Genomic DNA, 8,480 nt, shown 5'->3' with positions numbered 1-8,480 from the left:
TTACTTGTATCTCCACACTTAAAGATGACACAAGGTATATGTCATAGTCAAGTATTTAGTGTGATCTCAAATAATCATTGGTTATTAATTCACCATAATGGCAAAGGTTGTGTAACAAACGTGGTATTTCTTTACTGGAACAAAGGTTTGTTTGATGTAGGTAAAATTGTTGGTATAGCATTCTTATATTTCTGCAAATCGTTTAATGCAATCTCACCTGCTTTTGTGCTAAAGCAGTGCTGTCAGCTGTCAGCCTATGTAATGAAAGTGGTTAAATAAAAACTAATTATAAATGAGAAACAACCATCAAACAATTATTGAGGTGAAATCTTGCAAAGGAAGTCTCAGTAGGTTTTGTTGAATCCCAGCCTCTCCTTTCGCAAGCACAAAATCTGAAATTGTCTTCCTAGGCACTTGAAATTCCATCTGTAAAAGCAATAATGCTTGAGAACTGCTAGGTCTCCTTTTGAAATATTGCCCATCATATTGCTTTAATATTTGCTGTGAACCCAGCTAAACAGGGATATAGGCTGCTTTTATCCATTTGCTTTTATCATAGTTTTATCATCTAGATCTTCTCTCTTCCTGGTATTAATGCTCTTCTCTATTTATAGATAGCAATTGTTTCAGATAAGACTTCATTTTGCAACATTAGGAAAGAACAAGCTTTTTTTGGTTTTTTGTTTTTGTTTTTGTCTCTTTTAGATTATAAATAGAAACAGACTTTCATTCACTTGGTGAATGAAATGTCTTCTGGACAGTAGGATCTGTTGTGGGTGAAAATTGGAGGTTCGTGGCTCCATTTTCATCCATTTGCTTTGGAAGAAGATCAAGGCACACATATGAAGTGAAACAGCAATAACCTTCAGCAAAAGCCTCCTAACATATAGAAAATGCTGTGGGGTGCCCATATCCACAGCATGGACATAATTTTGTAGTTCTCTCTACCTATTCTGTTTTGCACTGCTGTTTTTCAGTACTGATAGTCAGGAATTTATCTTGTATTCCTGATGGGGTCCCACCAGTACATTTTCCCTTCTTTCCTTGAAATGGTTTCTTCAGATATCACAGAATTGTATTTGCTTTTCCTGCCCTCAATTTTGATGGCTTTTATATGACCTGTTGCGAATTAGCTGAGATTACAGGTTTTGTTTTTTATCATTTATTTCCACAAAGGAACTCCCACCAATTCATAGTTTAGATATACAGCATTTTTCAAGTGCATCACCTTGCATTTGGTAATTCTGATTTCATTCCCACTTTCTTTATTTCAGTCCTTGTGACCATTCACCTATTGCAGTCCCCCACAATATGGGGTAATGTAATGGATCCCAGCATAACATACTCAGTACACTTTACTGGCATATGTCTTCCTTAGTTTAATGCTATTAGTGAAAATACTGAAAAAAAGTCAGTTTCAGAGGTGATACTTAAGAAACTCCACTTATCACCTTCTACTGACATTATTTCAGGTGTACCTCCTATATTTCTCCCTTTGTTGAACACCCTATCCATCCTGCAAATCCTGTACTGTCTGATAGTCATTCAGATCACTTTTGAAAACTGAGTCCCACAAATGAGACACACATCCATCCTGTATTTACTGTTTCTGAAAAATAGAGAAGGATAATCATGACAATGAACGTGAAAGGTAGACCGAGGTCTGCCAGTCGTTAAGTTGAAATCAGTTGTTTAAGTGTATAATCTTTGAAATCCTGTTAACTTTTGTCAAATTTGCTTCTATTTTATCTGTCAGTGAATCAGTTCCATACCTTAAATTCTACTCCATATTCTAAGATACTCTTTTTTTTTTTTTTTTTTTTTAAGTGTTAACTGTGCATCCTTTAAATATAACGATTTCATTTTCAGCTTTTAATGAACATATTTCTCTATTACATTTTTTATATAACAGGTTGTTTACATCACATCTAAACTGTCATCCAGCTTTGTGAAATTTTGTATCCAGAAACTCAAAACAAATTCTAGGAGTCCTTCTTGAAGGACACACAAAAGAGAGGTAGTAATAACTACTTTTGTTACTATTTCTTAAAAAATCATTTGTAATTTGTGTTTTTTTGACATTTCAGAGTTATGGTCTTCTTAACCTGCATATAGACAGTGGCCCTTTTAGAGCTGGAACCCTTTAGGTCAACTGAATAGGAAAATATTTTGAGTTCCTTATAATTTTGTTTGCTTTTCTCAGAGGTGCAGAAACTGATGGAGGAACATAGATCATAATCAACATGTGGAGCCTGCTGTCATGACAAAAAATATGAATAAAAAAGCAAAGTCTTTGCTAAGATGAGATCTTGATTGAAATCCAAGGCTGTCACTTATCTGTGAATTCATCTTGGCCATGCTCTGATTGTCATTTCATGAAGTCAAAGTAGCTTATGCCACTAATGCTTGACAAGCACTCTGAGATTCTCAACCAAACAGAAATAATCCCCTATGGGTTTTTCTCACTGCCCTTTCTACCTCCCAGCTATCCAACAGACACTTTAGGCAGCTTTAAATTTTGAAATTACCCCTTAATCAGTGAATAGAGCAGGCACTGGGATGCTCAGCTGTCTCACACCTCTTTTTCTAGTGGGTAACCTATTTCTTTAGCAATTAACATCACCTCCACAAGACAAAAAAGTCTCAAAATGATGTCAGTTTTTAGTAGAAATGTCTGAAAACAGCAAATGCACAGAGAAAATGGTATATGAAAATTTTCCCCCCAGCACTTAGTTTGTCTGGCATAACCAGATGGAATGTGGTCAATTGTGCTTGCCAGTGACCTGCCTCTTGCTGCAAATAATGATTTCTCATTGCACCTGGTAAATTTTAGATTAGGTTCAAAATAGCATTATTTCTGCAGTAACAGTCCTTTGCATGAGCTAATTCCAGATATCAGCAAAAGTAGAAGCCCTCTTCTCCCTTTTTGTAGACAAAAATTTGGAAGGAACTGAGTTTGCTTAGTCTGGAGTTTTAGTTGGAGAAGAGGAGGCTCAGGAGAGACATTATTGCTCTATCTAGCTCCCTGAAAGGAGATTGTAGCAAGGTGGGATTGGCCTTTTCTCCCAACTAACAGTAATAGGATGAGAGGGAATGACCTCAAGTTGCACTGGGGATGTTCAGGTTGGATATTAGGAAAAATTTCTTCTCAGAAGAGTGGTGAGGTGGTGGGACAGGCTGACCAGAGATGCAGTGGAGTCACTGTTCCTGGAGGTATTCGAGGAATGTATAGATGTGGCACTGAGGGACATGGTTAGTGGGCATGCTGGTGATGGGTTGATTGTTGGACTGGATGATCTTGGAGCTCTTTTCCAACCTTGGTGATTCCATGATTCTAGATTTCTCAACATGTGATGAGGCAGCACATCTCATGAGTGTTTCAGAACTGTAGCATCTTCAGCAAATGTTGCGTTAGGTAATAGAGATAAAATTGATAAAAAAATGCATGAAACGAAAATGGATCTGGAAATTTTTTCCAACTAGTTTCAGAAGCCACAAGGGTTTTACCATACAGAGTAGGCACTAAAACCCAAAATCTTCTATGGAATTTACCTACCTTCCACATTGGTTGGATTAGCAATACTTTCTGGAGGGGGCTATGATCATACCCACAGGCACTGGAAAGATATCCCAGAGTTCTGTCTCTTGAAGTAAAAGATGTGTTCTGTCTCTTGAAGTAAACTGCATGCATCCCCATTCACTTGCATTGCAATGCATTTAAATTTCTATGTACCAGACTTATTTTTTTAACAGTATGGATAAAGACGATTTGAGATTGTTTCTTCCAAAATGTAGCCAACACATCTAGCATATTAAATTTAATCTGTTGTCATTGATTCTGGTTCTGTGCCACAATGGTGAAGACATTAGTCTCAAGTTCAGAAAGTTTGAGACATCTGCTTGGTATTGTTTAAAGAGTTTCTCTGTAACAATATTTTTAATTTCATCAATATTATTTTTCTTGCTTCATTTCACAACTGCTATACATTAGACTTGGTTAAATTTATAAGCAAACATACGTTTTCGTCTCAGACTAATACACATAAAGGAGACAGGCAGCCATTTCTCAGCAAAGCAGGAAAGGAAGCATTTTATTTTCTTGCAACTGTATGTAAATGCAAAGTAAAATATGAATTCAGCAGGTACCTTCATCTTTTCACTCTCTTGTGTTTCTTCCACAATGTCCATTGCTCTTATTCCTTCTGTTCTTCATCTAAGCTGCAGCATTGGCTGTCTAAGACAGAAACCAATAAAAGAAACAGGAGAAGGTTCTGTTCTGAGAAGCCATGCACCTCTGTAGCAGATAGAACTTTAGAAAACAATTTAGTGCTTACAGAATACTGGAAAATTATGTATGAAGTCTTCAATGCCTTCTTTATGCTTCTAACTAATAGCATTGCAGAGCTAGGGAGAAAAAAAGGAAAATTGATGCTGTTTTTTCTACTGTATTTTATAAGCCTGTATTGTAAGGTCTTTTAAATGTTGACTATGGAAGGAGCCTGGAAGTACAGCTGAGCTCTGGGGAGAAAAGTGCTGTACTCAAAACCCAAAGTAGAACTTTTGATATTGCATGTAGCTTCCCTGAGGAGCAGGCAGCCTTTTCTATTTCAGAAGGCCAGGAGGAATTGCTACATTTTTAGGGAGTGAAAAACCTCCCTCATCTCACATTGATTTTTTTTTTTGACCATTCTGGCCAAATAAACAAGGGTAATACTTTGAAAATATCAAGGCACTCCAGAGAAATTAGATTTCATGATTTTCAGGGCATGAACTATGTTCCTGTTCTGTTTGTATGGCATCTAACAAGAGGAACCCTCGTTCCTATGTGTGGAAGGAATACTAGTTAATTAAATAAATTTATCCTGTTGCTTAGGTATTATAATTTCTTTAAAAGTTCAGGGCATATATATGGCAAGAAATAATTATTTTAGGAGGATCTGCAGTTTAACTGATTTACAGTTCTGAACACTCAATAAATGCAGAACCACTTTCAAAGATATTGGATTGCTTAGTTGCTCCAGGATTGCTTAATAGATCCTGCTAGACTTGGGGTTCCAGAAGTAAAAGAGAGGGACAGAAATAGCAGCTGTGCAGTCTCTGCTTGTAAATTATGTTTGCTGGAGGTCCTTGCCACAGCCATGCACAGAATTTAAATACAGAATTTAACACAGATGTTGTCTAAGATTGGTGATCATTCCTGGTGACAACTACACTGCAACTCTGCTTCCCAGAGAGCTAGTTGTGTAATGCAGCAGGACTCTTGCCTTAAATTGTAACTTTGGGTCTTTTACATGTAAAATAAATAAGGTGATAAAAAAATCCTGTCACAGCACATTCTTATTGGTGTGAGAATAAAATATATGCTTTAAAAAAACCCAGTTGTGTTCTCTGCTTACTACAAGTACCATTTGTTCATTACCAAACCCAGCAGCAGGAAAAATCCAAGCGCTATACTTTTCACTGCAGGTGGCTCCAGGGTCATCACTATTGAAATCTAGTCTGAGTTCCTTTATCCAATCTAGCAGCCCCATGTGCATACTTCTTTGAGCATTTTCAGCAGATAATCTGAAGAAGGGAGAACCATAGGCATGTCAGCACTACTGTCAGTGATTTAGAGCAACAAACACACCTGTGTTCCAGAAATATACACTGAGATTAACAAGTGGCAGCCAAGTGTATGGATAAAGAGTGAAAGATAGACATCTATATGTACCTGTTCATAACATGGGCCACGAATGATAATGTGACTGTTTTACTACAGGACTAGAAGGAAATTGAATGCTGTTACCTACTTTTGCTCATTTCTATGTTCATGAAAAAATGCTTAAACTTATTCCATTGTGCAAAGAGGATACCAGCTCTCTCCCAGAGATGCAATCCTTAAGTGTGCTGACTGACCAGATGGGCAATATGTTCCTCTGCTCTAGAAAATAGTCTTAGTCTTTCCTATCTGTATCTTGATTGGATTTACAAAGTACCTATGGAATGTTGAAACATCCAGGTCATTTCTGAGGTATCCAGGGACACTGATGGGCAATGTTTTTGCTCCTTTTAATGTGTTATCATCTTCAGTCCTATCCCGTGCCTGATCCTGCCCTGGGTGCAGTTCTGTATCCTTTCAGTGATGTGCTACACAACACACTATTTAGCTGAACTTGGTGATCTTGCTTACTACCAGAGTGTCTGAAGTGGTGATCAGCTGTCTCCAATAAAGCTCTATATCTGCAGTCTTCCAGGTATTACAGGATTAGTTGGGCCTTCGGTTAGATAGGAAGACTCTCAGCTGTTTTGGTTAAGGGAAATTGCTTGATAGCTGAACCTGCTGCCTTTGTTGTTCGCTAAATCTCATGGTACATGCCACCTTCGGAAGTAGGTAGCAAAAATGTTAGCATCATCTTTTGGAAACTCCAAGCTGTGAAGAGCAAATAGCTGAACAGGCAATGCTGGGCTGCAATGAATCATACATGACCTTGAGCTAAGCACAGATGCTGATGTATTCAAATGATATTGATGAGACTTTCACTTTGAATAAGGCCCTGGATGTTTAGATTACTCTGATGTATATTTGAGGGAATTTGCCATCTTTGTGAGGGTAGCTTCCCAGCATCCTGCTGTAGGAATCCCTATATCTGAGCAACAAAAAGGGAGTTTATTTTAATGTGGTCTTTCATTTCAATTGTCACATAAACCAGACACATTTTGGTAGCTAGATGGATACTATTATGAATGTGAGGACTTTGCTCAGTGTAATCAGTTTATTCATTGCTATTAAAATGAATGTTTTGCTTTAAGTAGCAGAAAGAAAGCATATTTATACTAAATACGTTGATTGTGTTTTCTCCCTTCTGTGTTTCCTTGATATCTGTACTAAGCCCTTCTGTTTTATGTTCTAGATACCTTTTGAGAAATAAGAAATCAGTGGAAGCTGCAAAGCTAATAAACGAGAAAATTGAGACAGGAAAAAATCCCGGTATTATTCCAATCAGAGGTATTATTTTTCATCCTATTTTAGATGTTCAGAACTTCAAAGTGCAAATATCATATAGTCTGCAGTTCTAATGTGAAAATTCAAGTTTCAAGTTTCACCTCTGGTATTTAAGAGAGCTTTTTTTTTTTTCTTTCTTTCTTTTTTTTTTTTTTTTGCATTTGAACACACCTTCAATGTCTAAAATCCAAGAACAGTTTTGTTCAAAAGGACTCAGCTGCATCACCTGCACTCCTTGCAAAGCAAACAAATGATTATAGTGGAAAATGTATTAAGTGGAAATACCAGCTAGCAAAGTTGGGCTACTTCAGAAATAAACAAGGATGTAATAGACACTTTCTGATTTATCCTTTCCCTTTGCTCCCATGTTTGTGTTGGACATATTACAGTTCAATTTATTTTACATTTTATGCCCAATTTATCTTCAGTCTATTCCTCTTTGAATTTTTTTGCTGAACTTTCAGATTTCAATAGGAAGTTTCATTTTCAAGGCATTTGTTGAGGTAGGAAGTTCCAGCTGAGATGCACTGCTAGTTTACTATAGTTCTGTCATCCTAGTTCCAACTCTAGGCCATTCATATTGATGACTTAGTGATATGAATGCTGCCACAAAGAGTTCTCTACTATGTAAATGATATTTCTTAGGAAAAAGACCATTCCACCAGAAAACACTATTCATCAGTTCTGAAGGAAAGAAGGAAACAACAACAAAAACATAAAAACCAGCAATGAAAATGATGCAAGTTTGAAAAATTCATTAAATTACAGGTATATGTCCTATGCTGTGTGGTTACTTCCTTGAATTCTAAGGAAACAGGGCTATGAGATTCTACAGGGAGACATACATATCAAGTTTTGATTTTGGCAATGGGAAAAGTGTGGAAAGCCTTCTCCTAGCCAAGATTCCCACATTCTGCATTCTCATTTTTTTCCTCTGGGTGGCCAGGTGCCTAGTAATCCCTAAGATATCTCTTGAATTCTCCTAGATGGTGTTTGAGACTGGGATATTCTATGGTCTCCCAGGCACATCCCTCCTGAGATCAGAGATGTTAGTTCTCTCAAGTCATATGTCTGTGCTACCATGTCTGCTTCTTTATATGCGTATGTCCAGCCACAGGATCTCTTTAGGAGTGAATCCATTTTTTCTCTCCAGAAGAATACACAGTTGTGGTTCTAAGATACCTCCCAGCCCACAATAAGGATGAGCAAATTTGATGGTTGTTTCCTTCCATATGCAGTACTCCAACTTCAACACAGAATAATGAGGCTTTGTGCCTCACTGTGCTTTATTGCAGGGCATGTCTAGTGGCTGGCGTGTCCCTTCCAACCCAAGCCATTCTGTAATTTTGTGTCCTCAGTTTCCTGTTGGAGAAAAACAGTCCTGGTGGGGTGCAGCAAATGTTCCAATTGATACTGCTAATAAAGTCATAAGACCATGGAGCAACAAGGAAGCCAAAAGAAAGGACACATCGAATGCACAGTCAGCCTCCTAGAG

Source organism: Phasianus colchicus, chromosome 3, assembly GCF_987193195.1.
Source record: "Phasianus colchicus chromosome 3, bPhaCol1.hap1.1, whole genome shotgun sequence".
In the NCBI taxonomy this organism is placed as follows: Eukaryota; Metazoa; Chordata; class Aves; order Galliformes; family Phasianidae; genus Phasianus; species Phasianus colchicus.
The sequence above is the reverse complement of the archived record's forward strand: the minus strand, read 5'-3'. Positions refer to the sequence as shown.